This window comes from Protopterus annectens, chromosome 4.part1 (assembly GCF_019279795.1).
Source record: "Protopterus annectens isolate FY-2018-M chromosome 4.part1, PAN1.0, whole genome shotgun sequence".
Lineage (NCBI taxonomy): Eukaryota > Metazoa > Chordata > Ceratodontiformes > Protopteridae > Protopterus > Protopterus annectens.
In genome coordinates this window covers 927924215-927944633 of record NC_056734.1, presented here as the reverse complement: position 1 = coordinate 927944633, position 20419 = coordinate 927924215, and the positions used below count along the sequence as shown (strand labels likewise).

At 40.1% G+C, this 20419-nt stretch overlaps 2 protein-coding genes across 12 annotated transcripts in view; one reads left to right on the top strand and one right to left on the bottom strand.

Annotated features, from left to right (window-relative positions):
• LOC122801123 (guanine nucleotide exchange factor DBS-like) overlaps window positions 1-20419 on the bottom strand; it is a 3406519-nt gene that overhangs the window by 1731255 nt on the left and 1654845 nt on the right. The gene's annotated exons all lie outside the window — the stretch shown is intronic.
• B3GNT5 (UDP-GlcNAc:betaGal beta-1,3-N-acetylglucosaminyltransferase 5) overlaps window positions 1-20419 on the top strand; it is a 555688-nt gene that overhangs the window by 449533 nt on the left and 85736 nt on the right. The window contains exon 3 of one of the 8 annotated variants that reach the window (XM_044070658.1): window positions 4646-4810. The exons of 6 other annotated variants lie outside the window; for them this stretch is intronic. The gene's annotated coding sequence lies outside the window, so the exon portion shown is untranslated. Of the gene's footprint in view, window positions 1-4645; window positions 4811-15456; window positions 15534-20419 lie in introns of those variants that run through there. One more of the 8 variants, XM_044070660.1, reaches the window with a different exon arrangement.

Below are 20419 nucleotides of genomic sequence, written 5' to 3'. Positions count from 1 at the left end.
CTGGAGACTTCCTTTAGATCAGCTGTGACTGGAACAGTGATTCGAAGGCATGCCTGGTTAAAAGAACAATCCTTACCAGACCATGTTAAGTCAAAACTCCTAGATGCTCCCATGGATAAACAAAGTTTGTTTGGCTCCCCCGCACAGCAGGTTCTAAAAAAGGTGGAAGAAAAAGCAAAATCTGTCCAAACAGTCAAGGATTTCTTACAGGTCCAACCTCCGAGGTTTAGCAGAAATTGGCCTTCGAAGAATTGGTCCTTTCCAGACAACTCCAGAGCACAGAGAGGCAGAAATAGACGCCCAAGAGGCAGAGGTCAATCTAGGGGTGCCTACAGGGGACGTCAGTGGCAACCTACCAGCTAGAGAAGTACTGCCACAGAATCAACTACAACCACTTCCACAGGGCAGACACAATGACTTGGCTCTAGTTCTGCCTACCAGGGAACAACTGGAAGCACCCTTGGGCAGAAAACTAGCCTTATTCTCCAACAACTGGCATTACATTACAGGAGACAAATGGACTTTACAAACAATAGACAAGGGCTACAGGTTTCACTTCCATACTCTACCAAAAAAGAGAGGAATGCCAAACCTACCACCAAGCCAAAAAACAGACGCTCTAAGACAAATCAACAACTTACTAAGGATGAGAGCTATAGAAGAGGTGCCATATGGAACAAGGCCAAGGATTTTACTCAACGCTTTTCCTTGTACCAAGAAAAGAAAATCAATGGAGACCTATTCTAGATTTGTCCGCAATGAACACATACCTCATTGTTCCAAAATTCAAAATGCTGATCCTCCAGCAACTTCTTCCCATGCTGGGCAAGGAGTCTTGGCTGGTGACTCTAGATCTCAAGGAGGCATACCTGCACGTCCCTATACGACCAGATTGCAGAAGACACCTCAGATTTATTGCAGGATCAGAGCATTATCAATTCTCAGCATTGCCTTTTGGCTTATCTACTGCGCCCAGAGTATTCACGAAATGCCTGGCATCAGTAATTGCTCATTGCAGACTTCAGGGAATTCAGATTTACCCATACCTGGATGACTGCCTAATACAAGCGGACAACAAGGCAAAGTTAACAAAAGATTTGGAAAATGTCATACAACTGTTGCAAGCATTGGGATACACAGTCAACATGCAAAAGTCAAGACTAATTCCATCCCAAAGGATAACTTTCTTGGGTGCAGAATTAGACACACCAACTCAGATGGCTTTTCTCACAGAAGAAAAACAAAAGCAACTACCAGTCTTCTTCATGACATTAACAACACAGACTCAGCTTACTGCAAGGAAAGTCCTGCAAGCCCTGGGCTACATGGCATCCTGCATAATATTGGTTCCGCATGCCAGGCTGCATATGAGAAAGCTACAATGGTATCTAAGGAATGTATGGTCTCAACACAAGCACAGTCTAGAAGCCCAGATTCCAATAATTCCATGCCTGAAGCAAGAATTCCTGTGGTGGGCTCAGGCCTGTCAGTTGAACAGAGGCTTGCCTTTCCACAAACCACATCCAAGCCAGACCATCACCACGGACGCCTCAGACCTAGGATGGGGGGCACACATGGTGGACAAGTGTATACAAGGCTTATGGACCCAAGACCAGCTGAATCTACACATAAATCTAAAGGAGATGCTGGCAGTGAAACATGCGATCCAGGCATTCAGACCACTCCTTCAACAGGGTCATCTGCTGATAAGGACGGACAATACCACAGTCATGTGGTACATCAACAAACAGGGAGGTACACATTAATATCCTCTATGCCGGATGGCAATGGACCTGTGGAATGCGGCCCTGAACCTCAACATTCAACTTCAAGCCAGATTTGTACCAGGAAAAGAAAATTCTCTAGCAGACACCTTAAGCAGAACTACCACGGATGCTCACGAATGGATGCTGCATCCAGATATCTTCAAAGCCATAACAAAGAAATGGGGACTACCACAGATAGACCTGTTTGCCTCCCCACACAATCACCAATTGCAGAAATTCTGCACAAGAGCATACCACCCACTTGCTTAGAGGGTGGACTCCCTTTCCTTCAGCTGGAAAAACCTGGCAGCATATGCATTTCCACCTCTTCCCTTAATGTACAAAGTTCTACTGAAGATCAGAGAGGATCAGCCAAGGGTAATTCTGATAGCTCCAGACTGGCTGAGGCAACATTGGTACCCGCTACTGAGAAGCATGTCTCGGACACACGCATGGCATCTACCTCTATGTCCCTTACTACTAATACAGGACAACTACAAGATCCTACATCCTAACTTGAAAACACTGCAGCTAGCTGCTTGGAATATTGCATAAAATAAAATAACCCAGGTTTATCTCGGAGGGTTAAGGACATTATCCTGGAGGCACGCAGACCCTCCACAAGGAAGACTTATTCAGCCAAGTGGAAAAGATACCTCATTTGGAGTGCAGCAAAGAGAGAAAATGCCTCATTGGCGAACATAGCACACATCCTGGAATGTTTAGCAGAGCTGTTCCACAATGGCCTGTCTTACTCCTCCATTAAGATTCATGCATCAGCAATTTCAGCAGAATACAACATGGATCCTCCTGTCTTCTCTCATCCTCTACTCAGGCAGTTCTTGAGAGGAATTAAAAATGTAAAGCCTCCAAGGAAACCACCTTTACCTACATGGGATCTCAACTTTGTGCTGGAAAAGTTAACACTTCCTCCTTTTGAACCAGCAGCAACAGCAGAATTACAATTCTTGTCTTGGAAAACTGCTTTCCTGCTAGCAATTACTTTAGCAAGAAGGGTATCTGAGTTACAGGAATTAATGGCAGTACAACCCTTCCTTATCTTCCATCAGGACAGAGTCTCTCTGAGAACTAACCCTACCTTTATGCCAAAAGTGGTCTCCAGAGTATCATTGAACCAAGCGATTCATTTACCTACATTCTTCCCCAACCCACAGAACAGGGGGGAAAGACTGCTACATACCTTGGATGTGCACAGACAATTACGCTACTATCTGGACAGAACTAAGACCAGCAGAAAAACTGACCAGCTTCTGGTAGCATATGCAACAGGAATGCAAGGAAAAGCAATTTCAAAACAGACAATCTCAAAATGGATAGGAAATTGCATTCGATTTTGCTACTCTTTTCATGGAAAGACAACTCCTGATAATATCAGACCTCATTCCACAAGAGCTACAGCCACCACTACAGTTTCCTACGAGGAGTGGCTACCAAAGACATTTTAGAAGCTGCTACTTGGAGCTCAGTGCATACATTTGCCAAGCATTACAATCTTCCCTTATACTCTAGATCCCGAGCAGGTTTTGCAACTGCTGTTTTGCAAGGGATCTTAACTACACCATCTTTATCTTAGTGCCTCCTCCCCCAGTTTGGCTATGGTATTCTACCCATATGTTAGGACTGCAGATGCATCCTTGAAGGACATAGTACAGTTTTGTACCTACCATAAATGTAGATGTCCGATAGGTATGCATCTGCAGTCAGGATTACCCACCCTCCTTCCCCTCTGTGGTATTCCTAGGGTATTTACCCCTCTTTTAGCTAGCTGGGGGAATCTATTATGGTGTATTTGTTTGTATATATGTGTATATATATATATATATATATATATATATATATATATATATATATATATTTATATTGTTTGCTCTCTACTGTTTGGAATTATTTGCATTTATCCAAATTTAGCCTTACTAGAGGGCACCTGGCATCTGGGGCAAGAAACACTGAGGAAAATGGCATCGGCTGATGCCTTTATACCCAATAAACAGCAGCTATGACGTCGGGTGAAGTGCGACATCAGACTTTGGAATCCGGCTGACCGAAGTGCTGCTTGAGGCAGGACAACCCATATGTTAGGACTGCAGATGCATACCTATCGGACATCTACATTTATGGTAGGTACAAAACTGTACTTTTTTTATTGCATTTTATGGTATTCTGGTTGCACATTCAGCAGTTTCTCTGAAGCAGAGTAGATTTCCTGTCATTTGCTAATGAGCAAGATAAAATTATTTGAAGTTGGCAGTGCATTTTTTGCTTAACTTTCATGGCATGTGAATTAGTCAAAACTATGGATACCATTTTGAAAATCTTATCTGTGCCATTTACAAATGTGAGAGATATGGTATGAAAAAATACGTTTAAGAAGTGTAATGATCTGTGATGAGCTATCTTTAAACTTGATGACCCAGTGATACTTTGTTACAACCAACACAGATGTGAGACCGACCATATTAGCTGTCGCTATTTTACTGTAATTGAAGGGGCAGCTGTTTTACTCTATGGTCTGTGTCTAACCTCATGTGGTGTAATGCCATTAGTGTTGCTTTAGTGAAACGAGTAACAAATTAGAAAGTTTTTACCATGCAATCTCTCCAACAAGATGTTCCAGGCCCTTTTTTGGCACCTCACAATGCAACCACTTTGTTGGAGTTGAATGTCAGTCTGTGTCTCATGAATCTCATCAGGAAAGGTATAATATACTTGAACTGGTAATACAACTCTTTATCAACTAACCATCCTTTCAGTATTATGTTTTAAGCATCTGTAGTTGAATTGGCAGTTCCAATAAATGTCAGCATATTATTCAAAAGTATCCATTGCAACATATGAATTCAAATGATTTCTGTCTGCAGTTCTCCATCATTGTACGCACTTTACTTCCGAGGCATAATGGAGTGTACTTACTTCAATGTGGTTGGGAAAAGATGAGCAGCTGTTCATGCACACCCTGTTAAGAGGTGTAATTGGCAGATTCCAGTGGGGTGCAAATGCTCATACTGCATACAAGAGCTCAGTGTGTAAGTATACAAAACTTTTTTCCCTTGGTCTGGGGAATGGCCCAAAGTAGCTAATGACCTGCCTACAGCTCTGGACTGTACTGCTTCAATTTGCAAAATGCTGTTTCTCAGAATATGTAAACTTTACAAACCCACAAGTTATGTTCACTGTAAGTCTGAGAATTATTGACTCTGAAAATGTGCTAACAGACTGGAATGGCCCACAGTAGCTAATTATCTGCCTACAGCTCTGGACTGTACTGCATCAATTTGCAAAATACTATTTCTCAGAATATGTAAAATTCACAAACTGACAAATTATGTTTACTGTTGAGTCTGAGAATTATTGACTCTGCAAATGTGCCAACAGACTTGATTGAATACATTGGTATGTTCTGTACTACTGTGAATTTACTTTATTATACCCAACTGTGCACAAACTGATAAGGATACTGTACTGATGCAACTTGAAAGAGTAAATATCATTCTGTTTTTATACGTATAACACTGCATAGCAGAGCTGGAGCCAGCAATAGACAATTAGGAGGTTCCCAAGGAGCCATGTTGGAATTGGGGGGGGGGGGGCAGGATTCCATAATAGATATATATATATATATATATATATATATATATATATATATATATATATATATATATATATATATATATAGTTTACTATCAAAATGCCGACGTGCAATTGCACGGCTATGAAGTATTCAAACAACATATGTTCGAATACTTCATAGTTTGGCAGGTGATGTGAGCGAACGTTATCATTGTGAATGGACTGTGCATTCGCAATTATAATGTTCGCTCATGTGAGGGGATAGCGGTACATTGCGGTTAGGGAAATACATCCCTTTCCTCACTGTAGTGCGATCTTGGAGTTGGAATATTAAGTTGGGGGGGTGCAGGGGGGCTTGCCCCACTGCATAACTGTGAGTTTATGCTAGGTAGGTAGGGAGTTACGGGACGGGAGGGAGTGCTGTTGATTGTCAGAAATGTCGCGAGTGACATTTTTGACAATTAACACTTGTTTTCGACATTAGGGCCATACGAAAATGTGTACGTTTGGCGAAACAATTCGCTATTACGTACACGTTTTATTATAACTTTCGATATTATGATAGTAAACCTATATATATATATATATATATATATATAAGCAAAACTAGTTCAAGTAAAACAGTGTCAGTAGCAGGACCTTGCAGGAGAGTTTTCATAACACAGCAAGCCCCCAAAACATCAGCATTAGGGTGACTTCTGTAATGCAATTCTGTATTACATCCATGTGGCATGGTAGTGGATCAATGAAACAACACAGAGTAAAAGAACAGCAGCAGCCCCATACTTCTAGGCAAAAGTGCAGCAGATAGTCCAATTGGACTGTGAGCTGGGGGTGGGGGGTTGTAATGCTTAGAGTCAAACCCTAGTCATAATGATTGATACATTTGTAACTAAAACCTCAACACCAAAAGGCAGGTCTCATTTAATCTTCTTAATTTTTCTGTTTGAAAACAACAGGCTGTAATCCATAGGGATTTGCAGTCAGTTTCATAGTTGTGTTCAGCGTCTGGTGCAATGGATAGCATGCATACTTTTGGTGGAGATGGCTGTGCATTTTCTTCCTACACCAGGTAGATCTGACTGCTTAAACACACCATTTTTTTAAATGTAACATAGTAGTTTATTCTTCAAGGGCAGCAGGCACTAAATTTGCAGATGAAGCAATGAAATGCAAAGTTGTTTGCCAGCAGGAACCCCTTCATTAGTTACAGTCCTATTTAATGTGAAATTATTCAGCTGCCTTTTACTTCTCCAGAGATTGTTCATATTGATTGATATTGGTGGACTGTAATGACATCAGTTTGAGTGGCCCTTTATGGCTGAAAATATTTCAAAATGGGTAGGTTTGTCATTATTGGTTCATATGTTTTGTTTCACTGCTTACTGGAAAATGTTAAAACTCCAAACTTAAAATGCACTCAAGTGGTGCTGGATTAAACAAGGAATATAATTAAAAGCTCTGCTGCTCATTTATTGTTTTGTATAGCTTTTCTGCCAGGGCCTCCACTCTAGAAGGACTTGTGTCCAGTTGGAATTTCCAGGTAAACAAATGTAAATAAAAAATATAATCAGGCAAATCAAACAACACATGCATTTATGCATGGTTCTGATAATGTGTGGGGGCCCATGGTTTGAAAACAGCTCAAAAGCCAAATGCATTCTCTATGAATGTGGGTTTCAAAGCAGTTTCAATGAATCTGAATTGCATGGGCAGAGATGTTTACTGTTTCCAAGTCTATCTTTTCATTATGAGACTGCATTGTTTTGATTAGTAAACTGCTGTCAGTCTGTGCTCTAAAATTTGAACGAAGTTTTAAATGAAATCCAAGTATTTCTATTCATTGTAGTAAAGAAGAAAAGACTCTGCATACAGACAGATCTGTACAATGTTTATGATAACTCGGGAGAGATGGCCAAGTTATGGGGCACTATAAAGGCTGGGGGTGCCCTGACCTGGGCTCATTTCACCGTAATCCAGTTCTGCTGCTCAGTCAGACTTGAGTACAGCTTGTGGCTAGAATTATTTAGTAATGAAGCTTTTGACTTTGATAGTAAGTTTTTTTACTCTCAGATGTCTGAATGAGCTTTATGTATTCTACTCCATCTTAAATGGGATTAATATCCCATGTATGTAGAGCTTTTCATTCATGTGTTTCTAACTTTAACAAAACTGATTTTTCTGTATGCATAGAAAAAACTGCATGCAATCTTAACATATATGTCAATTGCATGTTTTCTTCTTTCCTTGGGTCAGTTATGGAATTGTTCATATTGCCAAACTTTACTCTATTCACATCACAACAAAACATTTCTCTGTCCATTTTTGCTCAATTTCATATTTGAGAAAAAATGGTTAATTTGTCCACATCTCCTTCATTCCATAGCAGGTGCTGGAGATAGCTTCTTATTGTGCTGATAGATATACCTTGGAAAAAAATGGCAGTTGAGCTGAACACTTCCTTTTAAAAATCATCTGTACTTTTCCTTGACAGTATTCTGTTTAGCTCCAAAAGGCTTCAGCTTCCTTTAATGTTACAGGTTTATATCCTCCGGAAGCTCTTTCATCCAAATACTGGCATATCCAGCTGTTTACAAAAGTTCACAGCTTTTTTGCAGAGTTAATTCAGACTCTGATATTTTACATCACACTGTACTTTAATGCCACAGGCAATTTTGCCTGTCAGTGAATCATGCCTCAACAAACTCGAAATATTGAGTATAAAACAATTGTGATCTAAACTCAGTATTTACTGTATGGCTGAAACACCTTCAGTGATCACTGTACACAGGCTACAGGAATTCACCTACCCACACCACTACAAGCCAATTAGTATTTGCCAACCAATTAATATGTGGTCTGGATATCCCACCACTGCCAAACAATATGTGATACCTGTGCATTGGCACAGCAATCAAGAAGTCGCAATCCTCACCACTAACACCAGTGAGGGGCTTCCATATAGGGAAAGGATAATAAATACACATACAGTAAAGTACAATTTCCCTTAAGAGCACACAGAGATCACAATCAGTCTGGGGCTGGTTTCTCTAAGACTACCCACTGGCACAACTATAGGGTTCAGATCTCAGCCTGTTGGGCAAGTTAAAACCTCCAGCACCCTCTCTGTCCAACCAGTGCTTCATGTCCCTGCCTAAGTAGCTGACACACAAACACTTTAAGGTAAGAGTTATATACAACCACATAGACACTCCTGGGGAAGGCTGGCACAGTTTCTCCAGCTGTGCCCCTTTTACCCAGACTATACAGTAGCACCACTTGCTACCACCCACTATTTATCAGCTACTAAAAGGCCCTTATGAAAGGGTGTCTAATTATACTGTGCAATATTATTCAAGTGCAACTGAATAGTCAAGGCTTATTGGAGTGGCTTGGCCAGTATCACTATATATATGCAATGTACTCTTAGAGATTAAATTATCTTTATGCAAAACAGCCACAGTTGAAAGGTTTAAAAATATTTAATAATAAGTAATAAAAGCAAAAGACAATACTTCTTACTACACAGTGCTAGTCGAGTTCAGAGATCACAGAGAAATACTTAAAATAATACAGTAGAAAAGTTCTGGCATCAATACAGAAAAAGACTAATCTAATATGCCTAGTTCCTAGCTATATCTAAGAGAAAACACAGCTCTAAAATAAAGTTACATATAGAACACAGGCAGTGTGTGCTGGTGAGTTGGATGTTCTCAACACAAATGCTAAATGCCCTCATTCTTTCTGTCCTTAAATTGATAACACAGTACCACTGATTCATTTCAGATTACATCATTTCTTTCTGGTTCCCAGGCTAACAGAAACTCTGAGGTTAATAGCCCTTTTGATCTTACAGCTGGTCAGGAAGCCAGAGCAATAAAAGAAATTATAATGTAAATTCTAGCCATTAACTCTGGCCTCAAAACAATAGGCAGAATGCCTTCCTCTAGACATCTCGGATCCCAGTTTTAGATCAAAGAATTTCAAAATGCTTGACTTATCAGCTTTCTTACAGCAGAGTGTACTGTTACATTTTTTTCCAGTGCAACATCCAATAGTCTTTTCACATTTAAGAGAACAAACCTGTGGTTTACATTAATATTTACAAATGACAGAATTATCTACAAAATTCTATCTAGGTAGCCTGGCAGCCTTTCCATATCTTCACAGTGGGTCTATATTAGATTTTTGAAAATTTCATAGACACCTAGTGCTCGATCTACAAAATAATCAAAAATCTAAAAAAAATAAAAACACAAACATAAAGGATGTAGGAAAGTGGGGAAGCCCCCCTGCACCCAACCTTGTGGGGAGCAGAGCCCCCCACACCCCCGCTACTTAAATATACCAACTCCGAGATCGCGCTACAGTGTAGGAATCTATCTTCCATTTCCGCACTGTATTGCACTGAAGTGCGATCTCGGCGTTGGTATATTTAAGTAGCGATGGGTGTGGGGGGATGCAGGGGGTCTTGCCCCCCTGTCTACACCCTTTACTTTTTGTTTGTGTTTTTATTTTTTAGATTTTCGAATATTTCATAGATCGATCACTAGGTGTCGACCTATAGTGATTTGCTCTACGAAATTTTCGAAAATCCAATATAGACCCCTTCACAGTGCCTTAAATCATATATCCATCAACAGACTCTTATAAATCCTGATTGCTAGTGAAAAAACAAAGGATGAATATGACATGTTCTTTCTAGGATTATAGTATTGCTAGAGCTTTCTTTAATAAATCTGAATTCTATTAGTAAGACTAAACACATACTAGGTACCTTAAATGTAATATCTCCAGTAAGGTGAAAGAACATTCCAACATGGACTGAACCTAATGCTTCTAACTTTCTACCTCATTACCTTGTAGTACCAAAGATGATTGCATTGTGTGACAAGATTACAACCAATATGATTACTTCTACAGCTGTATTTTAATGGAAACTATGGAAAAAATAAAAGTCGAGCAGGATTTTTAACAGTACTTGGCATAATGGTGCTAGTTTTATTTTCTGTATTCATTTGGATTATTCTTGCATGTTGTGGCTTTGTACTGTAAATTAATTTCATGTCATTTGCTTTTTCAGAGTTTCCACATTTCATTTCACAAATGACATGTCACTGTACCAAAATCTCATGTCATTTGCTTGTTCACTTGGTTCCTTTTTTTTTTTTGTACTTTTGTGCAAATTGTGTCTTGTAGTATACTTATTTAATATCTGCTCTCTGAAGTGTAGTGCTAGTTTTATAAACCATTCATTGCTGCATTTTTAAATTCACATTCTCTCAAGACGAGAAATAAAGTGGGGAATGTTGCCTTCCAGTTTTCTGAACTGCAAACTGGCCATAATCTCATGGATGTCAAATCCTGCAATGACTGTTATAATAGTTCACACCATATAATGTAGCTCAGTTAGAGAATTATCTTGTAGTTGTTTTATTTATTTGCAGTTTGTTAACCGGGAAAGTCCATTGGGCCAAAATGAGCCCGTTTTCAATGGAGGCCCGTGGAGACGCTCCATATACAGTTATTACAAAGCTAATATCAGCAACATTAAGTACAATACACTTTTCAAAACTACTAAAAACACAGTAATAGAGAAGACATAATAACATTTGAGCAAGTTGTTGTAACAAAAAATTGAATGAAATTAAAACGAGTATTTTGGAGTACATAAGTATAATTTGGAGTGCAGGCAACTTACGCACTCAGTTCCATGAGGTGAGAGGTAGGAAGAATTAGCAAGAGAGTAGAACAGTGAAAGGTGAATAGGCTGAGTTATGAGAAAGGAAAAAAGGGACAGGAAGTGAAAATTAAATGAAGGGAGTCACTACGTTGAATTTTGAGAAAGAAGAAAAAAAAGATGGGGGAGCAGAAATGATAGAGGGAGTCACGTGTGGTGAGAGCATGAGCATTCCCAGTGAGAAGAGCGATGAGAATGGAGTATGGTCTTGAAGGCGGAGTAGTTTTGGGTGATTCGAATGTGGGGGGGGGGGTGAGTGAATTCCATAGGTCAGCGAGGGAGAAAGTAAGGAGAAATTGCCCAGGTGCACGTAAGGGTTTGTACACTTTGAGGAGGTTCTGGTTACTGGACCTGAGTAGTCTTGTCAGGGTGATGCAAGGTGAGTACAGAGAAGAGGGAAGAGCAATTAGAGGGTTTGAAAAATGAGTTTGTGAGCAGTAAACCGTTGAATGTAAGAGATGGTGGGGGAGTTCCAGCCAGTTCAAGGAGTGGAATGCATCACAGTGGTGGGAGGAGGATTTGGTCCCAGTACCAAACTTAGAGATTTTATTGTAGCAGGATGACAGTTTTGACTTTAGGGAGATTGAAGGTGGGTGAGGAGAGGGACTCCATACAAGAGAGAGGGGATGAGGTAGGAAATACACAGTATATGTTTGGAAGAGGGAGTGAGATAACGGCTGTGACAGTTCAACATTCCAAGCTTTTTGTGCATTTTCTTAATAAAAGTTTTTATATGCATGTATGAATGTCAGACTTTAAATATTCATCAGTGTTAACACCTAGAAGTTTTGTATGGGAGACTATTTCAATGGGAATCTTACTCTGACTATGGAGAAGGAATTTTAATCGATAGAGGTGTTTTTCGATGGGGTAAAGATCATGATTTTGGTTTTGGATGCATTGAGAGCAAGGTGATTATTCAGCATCCAAGACACTACAAGAGAAGGCATTTTGTGTTAGTTGCATGAGTATGGGGAGAGATTGAGCATAGCAAATTATGGTGGAATCCTCCATGTATTGAACAAGTTTGGTATTAGAACTGCACTGATGAAAGTTATTAATGAAGATGTTAAAACGTACTGGACCCAGTACTGAGCCTAGTGGAACTCCTGTTGGAGTGTGAAGGAAGGAAGAGGTACTATTGTTCCACTTGATGGCTTGCTGTCTATTGGAAAGGTAACTGGAAAACCAGTTAATAGAGGAGGGGAGAGATTGGGGAGAGAGTCTGGACAAGAGAAGGTTGTGGGAAACAGTATTGAAGGCCTTTGATACGTCTAGGAGAAGGGTAGATACAATGTTGCCAGAGTATTGGGCACGGTTAATGTCAAGGAAGGAGAAAAGGGCAGTGGTAGTACTATGTGCAGGTCTAAATCCATGCTGAGTTGGAGAAAAGTTGATTGCCTAGGAGGTAGGGAAGGAGTTGCAAGTGTATGCATTTTCAAGGACTTTTGAGATGGGGGACAGGATAGCTATAGGATGGGATAGCTATAGGACGAAAGTTGGACATTTCAGTATTGTTGCCTCCTTTGTGGAGTGCCATGATCACTTTCTTCCAGAGGAGGGGTACATAGGATTCTTGGATTGAATGATTGATAAGTATGGTGATGGCAACGGCTATGGCAGCTAGCTTGAGAAAGTTAGAGAGAAAGTTGTCTGGGGCATGGTTTTAGTAGAAGTTTTTTTTATGGTGTGCAGAGAGACTGGGTGTATGGTAAGGGGTGAGCTGAGCAGTGTTGATGTCAGTGGGACTAGAGTTGAGGGTTTAAGATGAGGGTGGAGTAGAAGTGTTACTGGAGAATGATATGGTGAGCTTGGCTATTGAATCAATAAAGAAAGAGTTGAATGGGTAGCTAAGATATGATCTGGAGAGTTAGGTTCAAAGCAGGGATGGTCTTTTTTGCCAGGAGAGAGGAGAGCAAATGTACTGTTCCAAAATTTTTGAGGGTTGGATCTATGATTGTTTTGAAGCTTGGAGTAGAAGGACTTTTGGTCTAAAGCAATTTGTTTTTTCACTTTATTACAGAGTTGTTTATACTCAGTAAGGGTGCTAGGTGTTTTAGATTTATGGTAATGCTTCCAAGATTTATTATGGAAATGCATGAATGTAATTGTTGCTTTAGTTAGCCAAGGGGTGGATTTGGTTTTGATTATTTTAGTTCTGGGGGAGCGAAGCTATCTAGTAGATTATTGAATGTAGTACTGAAGTATGTAACAACAGTATTGTCAAGAGGGAGGACTTTTACAGGGTACCAGTTCATATGCTTTAGTGAGTCAGAGAAAGCTAGAGGGTTGAAGTTTTTTAGGGAACAAGTTTTGATGTAGTTCTGGTGAAGATGGAGGGAGGATGGTGAGTGACGAGCAAAGGCAATGAGAGAGTTGTGTGCAACACAAATATAAGCATCCAGGAGAAAATATCTAAACAACCAGTCTGTTTATTGATACGGTAGTAACACGAAGAACACTGTAGTATCAGATGACATGCTTCATGTGCTCTACCCTGATGGAATGGTTAAATACTGTACTATACATTTTGGGGAGAGAACGAACAGTATCATGCTCTTTGGAAATGTATAAAGGGGTGATATTCACAACATTTCTGGGGAATTTGCTGTTGCAAAATACAACTCTAAGTAAAATATTCCATTGTATGATGGAAAAGCTTGTTGAACTACAAAACAATTTTAGTTCATGCTTTCTTTGAGATGTAGAGGAATAAAACCCTACTCATGAGCTTAATGACCTAGGATCAAATAACCATACTACAAAGGGAAGGGGAAGTGAGCCATCATTATCTGTGCAGCCATCACTTTGGGGGGAGGGCAAACTGAAACAATGCTATAATGGCCTCTAGTGGAGGCAACAGTCATTTATGGAAGCATGCATATAACACAGTCCAGTGCTGTGTGCTAACACTTCTGATCCAGGAGGACGGTGCTGGGGACTAGAGACTAAATTAAAGAAGCCCCCCAGCACAAGTGTGTGGGCAGATAAAAGGGCATGGCTTGCCATGTAGTTCTCTGGCATGGAGGCAATTAATCCATCCATGAGTAAGGACAGCTCCAGTATTAGTCTGTTAGTTCAGGCCCTCTGGTCATTAAAGGAAGGGTAACATTTGAGCATAATTGGAGTAAAAAACCAACCTTTCTTTGTGGCCACCTAGATGGCAGTCTTTTTCTAGGCTGCTGAACCCCATAGGAGAAACAAATGGTTTCAAGTCTAATTGAAGAGACCTGAGGATTAGTACACACAAGAGTGAAAGTTTTAACTCTGTTTATTCAGTCCTGGCATGCACTTTCAGTAAAATGGGTTGCAAATAAAACGTGTCCACTGTCAGATTTCTTCTTGATAACCTAGTTTTGCCCATATGATGTAATATATTTTATTATCTGTAGGGTGCAGATTGCATTTTTGCCACTACAGCTAAGTACTTGTTGCATTTTCAGATATTACTACTAAGTCAGTGTAACTGTCTACAGACATCACTGCAAACAAGCAACCCAGCTCTTTGGTGAACTGATTCTGATCATTTGTTAAAAATATGGCTGTTGCATACAAAGTACAAAATCTCTGAGTAGATCAAATGCGAATAAATGTCCCACTGCAAAGAACTGTATACAAAAGTTGCATGGTAAAAAAAGAAAAAAAAAAAATTCTCCATGGGATAAGCCGTGGTGGTGCAGTGATAACGTTGTCGCCTCACAGCAAGAGGTAATCCTGTTCGATTCTCTGATGGAGTGGATTCTGTGTGGAGTCTGCATGTCCTACCCACGGTTGAGTGGCGTTCGAAAGACATGCGTGAATGGACATGCCTTCGTTGAAGGTTGGGTGTCGGGCTGGCACCTCGGCACCGTAGAAGCCTACTGCCAATCATTAGCGGACCGGAGTTCCACTGTGGCAATCCCTAACTGGAAAAGCCGAAAGAAAAACAACAACATTCATTAATGCCTACAGGAAGTGTACACGGTTCTACAAGCATAATGAGCTCCTTGTCCTAATTTTGGTTTCCCTGCTGATTTTCTTGCAGCTTATCGGGGGGGGGGGGGTACATAAAAGTTACCACAAAGTACAGACTACATTTATTCATATGTAATCTTTCTGAGTGACCAATAAGCAAACTCAATGTGCTAGGGATGTTCTTGAATACATATCGTGTACACGTAGCATAGACTTGGTGTAGACATTAATGAAACTGGTCTTCTCTTTAAATTTAAGTAATATTTCTTGTTTGTTTAACCGTGCCCACAACTACTTTTCTGTTGATTTGGAATCTTGTGGAACTCCCAACTTCGGAGAATTCCATTAGAATGTTCTTCAGAGTTTAAACTGTAATTCAGTTGAAGACTGTTCCCCAACAGCCATTTTCATTACAAGTGAGAAGTTCTGTCTATGAAACTTGGTTGATTTGGGGGCAACTGAAAACATCCTGAATAAATTTGAAGGTAATTTTGTATCTATATTTCAGGATGTGGGTCTGTGGAAGTGTGTGTGGTGCTCACTGTGTATGCTTTACATGTTGAGTGGAGGGAAGTTGAATGTAATATGATTTTTATAATTTTCCATATTTACCTTGACTTAATAGAAAAATCAGTGACACTGTTCCCTTTTTGTCAGCCGTAGTTAATTCAGATTTGCTGTATATTTAGGTTTTTTAACTGCAGTTGCCTTACAAGTCATCACAGGAATTTGTTTTTATATAATACGACTTGAATAAGGAAAATGTTTTTGAACTGTAGATCTTTTTTGATGATTTAATGACTATACTATTTTTAATATTATCAGTTTCTGTGTTTGAGTCATGATGGTGGGGACTAGTAGAAACGCGACTGATAATATGGGAGAGCCAGATCAGAAAATGTGCAGGAGTAAAGCTTTATGGCAGTGAAGGTGGAAGTGGTGGTTGTCCCTACTCCAGTAGTACTGAATATAAAAGTGCAGAAAGGAAATGTCTTTCATTCTTTAAAGATGGCATTTTATTTCAAAGTGTATTGTGCCCCCAAGAAGGTATGATATATATGGAACTGGTGTAAGAGACTGTGCTAGTATAATTCATCTGCATATATTCCCTGAATTCCAGAGAATCTGCTACAAACTTATGTTTTTCATCAATTGTACCTCTGCTTTTACAATGTAACATGAATGCTATAAAAGATGTAATTTTGCAAAAGTATAGAAGGAACTTAACCCAGTGGCACAGAAGTATGATGGTTTGTTTAGTGGCAACAGACTTAATTGTTAGTAGGGTTGGCTGGGGGAGATGTGATGAAGCAGCAGATGACAAGCTCTCCTATTCTGGGGGAGGGGGGAAGCTAGATGCCTGCATGACGTCTGGTGGAGACGAGGACCTTTGAACAGCATTTTTCCATATATAGAGAAATTGACTGGGTGCTGCAGGAATGAATGCTCCTATGTTCCGTGCTCCTTAATCTCTATTGGATCCCTCACTTTCTGGGCCTAAATATGAGTACCAATGAGGTAATCTTTCTGAAGAGTCAAGGTGCTTACCTGGCAAAGGGACATGGGTGGTATATGCAGTAAGGAGCTACTGGGAGATGCAGGGAGCAGTGTGCGAGCAAGCCAGGCAAACCAGCCTGAAGCTGTGCAGAGATCAAGAGTAAGCCAGGAAAAGATTAAAAATACATAATTAACCTATCCAAATTGCTGAGAATGACAATTCAGCACAATGTTTTTATACCTTCACCCTGAGACTTGAGTATGCTGTTTCCCCAAGACCCCCAGAGCCTTCTCTCATGTTATCCAAAGAACATGTAAAGATGACTCTAATTTTGATTATGTATTCTTGTCTATCTTGTGCCATGTCTCTGGACAGCTTTCTACAAAATGAAGCAATTGTAATATCAACTATGGTGCAGAGAACATTTTTCATTTTGAACATTTTTGTTTGCTGCACTTCATATATTTCACAACATTTCATTTTTTACTACAGCCTTACTGGTTTTTAAATAGTTAATGTTTAAAATATGAATTACACAAGACATGCTAGAGTATTTGAAACTACGTGCCCTTTTTTAATAGCTGCCCTGCTATCAAGAAATGTGACCTGAATGATGTATGCTTGTTGGTTATAGCAGGGAAGGGGGCAACACCAACTCCCTTTAAGTACCCCCACTTTGCTTGTCCTTAATGGTAGAAAGAGTTAAGGGGACAGCAATACCCATCTCCAAAATACCATGCATACACCAGCTTTGCAAAGCTGTATCATGTTTTGAAAAAAGGCTGTATTTTTTAATTATTAAAATGTTTTTGTAGATCAGTTTTACTGCGCATAAAAGTTTTGTAGTGCATGGAGTATCTTGATTACACTCAGATATTCAAAAAAAGACATATTAGCAAATTAGTTAAGCAAGAGAGAAAACCCAACCTTAACCAACGTTAAGCAACCCCTGCTAAAGGTTACGCTTGAGTTTCAGGCTAGGCAGTAAAATCTGCCAGTACAAATGACAGCAGTAGAATAAAAGATTTGTTTCTGCCTGCTCTCTGTTGGTAACATGTCCCTGACTTCCTGTTTTAAACATAGAAGGTTACTATAATAACATGATGTCTGTTTTGATTTTTCTGAAATATAAATTCTTAAACCTAAATGTATGCCATTGTTTATAGGTTCATAGGAGATTACTATGCTAATGGTTCAAGAGCCCTTACAAGATTACCCAGTTTTACTCAGATTTTACCCAATTTTCTATCCATAGTGGAAAGATAGGGGTCAGCAAGTAGGGTTTTGAATATTTTTACAAACTGCCCCACTCTATAAGGGACATGGGCACCACCCCAGGAATGAATTTGCAATTTCCCATCCACTGGTCCGGGTTGTGCTTGAAGATGGTCAGGGAAGAGGTCTGCTTTCTTTGAATAGGAAGCCTATTACAAAGGAGGGGCAATCTCTGGTACACATATGTCTCTCCAGTGTGATCTATTCATGTCAGAGATAGTTTACATCTTTGGAACAGGTAACCTTTATGCACTTTTGTAAATATGCAACATTTCCATCAGGGCTTGGTCAGAGACTGCCTTGCAGGTCAGGCATACATCATCCCTTAGTAATTGATAGGAAACTGAATACAGTGATGAGGGCTATTAATTGGTCCGTATGACATGCTGGTTATACCCTGTTTTTTTTTTTTTTTTTTTTTTTTTTTTTGGTTAGGAGCTTCTGAGAACACTCCGACTGTTGAAGGTGCCAAGTGAGATACACGCCAGAGAGTGCATTGTACTCTATTACTGGTCTGATGAGGGCCAAGTACAGTGGTATTATCACATCCTTAGATCTGGATGCCATGCCCTTACTTATAAGCAAAGTCACACAGAATTTCCTCACCGCAATGGACAAATGGTCAAAGGTCAAATTACTATCTGCTTACCCAGCTCTCTCACCAGTGGGTCCATTCTTGGGGGGTGCTATCAGTGTTGTAATTTGCAGAGGTATTTGATTTCACAAAGGGTATTATGCACTTCTTTGCATTTAGTTTGTGGTCATGGCTCTGACACCAATTATTGGTCTTTCAGACCTTTTCTGTAGGATATCAACATCATCTGGGGAGTTGAGGATTACCCCAAAACTGCAGCCATCAACAAACTTGGTCATGCCATCTGAGAGGTATATCCTAAGCAGTAGGGGGCCAAGCACTGAGTCATGTTGTACTTCACTGATGACTGCCCTCTTGCTGAATGTGGATTCCTCCAATCTAACAATGTGTCCTATCCACGATACATTTGGTTATCCATCAGGTGACGTAGAGATTTATGCCCAATTTCATGAGGTTATCTATAATACCTAAATTTGGAATATTGTGTCAAATGCCTTGACCATGTCAAGGTAGGTGGTATGCACAGTCTTACACTCATCCATGGCCTTGGCGACCTTCATAAAGAATCCACCAGATTGAACAGGCAGGGCCTGCCCTTGAAGAAGCTGAAATGGGTTGGATCTAGTGTCTGTGGATGTCCTATGTCATTAATCAGGTCCATGATTATTCTTTCCATAACCTTGCATAAGAGGCTAGTCAGCTTTATGGGTCAGTTGATGGACTCCCGTTGTGCTGAGGGATTACTGTTGCTGTCCACCCTACTGAGACAAAGCCTGTCTGGAGACTGTGGCTATATAGAGATGCAGGTCAATCTGCTAGATCATGTTTCAAGCTATTTAATGGGCACCCTGGGATTTTGTCAGGACCCAGCAATGGCAACCTGTTCATTTGTGATAACAGGTAAAGTGTATTTCATGGGGAGTGACCTCAAGTGATGAGGGGGTGAAATTTGAGTTCAATTTATCAGCCAGCAGGTTTGCTATTTCTTCTGGCTGAGTATAGGTAGTGCCATCTACAGTCAAGCCAACGCACTGTTGAGTGCTTCCCTTAAGATTTCAGACATAACTAAAAAAATGCTTTGTGATTATCCTTTACTTTAGGGGGCTATTTTAGTCTCATAGCTTTTGAAGACATGACGATTTCCTTGATTTGCTTTTTGAGATTTGAGGGATTTTATTTCTCTGTTGTGCACACTCCCACTTCTAGACAGGAATTTCTTCCTTCTGTTATAGTCTATTTATGCCAGAGGTTCACCAGGGTGACTTGCTTTTCCAACTAGACCTGGGTTTAGTTCAGTCAGGTACTGCCATTTCTATGAAGTTTAAGTGGTTGTACAGGGCATTCATGTATACTTCTGGACAGACCTCTGTGTTTTCAGGGTTAAGGGTAGCTTTAAAATTAGGTATGCTATTACTTAGTAGAAGGTAATTTGACTTGGAAAAATTCTTTAGGGTTTTAGGGTTTGATGGCGGTTTTATCGTTAAATTTATTTCAAATGAGAGCAATTTATGATCTGATCTGAGGACATTACACTGGGGGGAGATGCAACACTCCCCCATGTTTGTGAGTAAAATGTCAAGGATATTTGAGCCCCTAGTGGGAGTGCAGACCAGCTGTTCCACAGCGTGTTTGCATTGACAAGTCCAGGAATCTCTGAACCTGCATGTTAGTGGTCCTATATTTTTCCCAGTTCATAGAGGGGTAGTTAAAATGTCCCATGAGTAGTGTTGGTCTGAATGGTAAGTGAATACAAAAATAGAAGCCAAGCAGCAGAGTAAAGGTTGGAGCACTCAAACATAAATCAATTGCTTTTATTTGGGCCTAGTGTTTGTGGTGGCTGTGTGTCTGAGCACATATTCGGGGACATCTTGGTTTAGCCAAAGCCATCAGGCATTTCAGTGAGAGAGAATTGTTAAAGGTCATTGGCTGACTGAGGTCACCTGGACTACAGCTTAGACTAAGCACCTCACTGGTTCTTTTGAGCTTTTTTTCTTAAGTTGTCT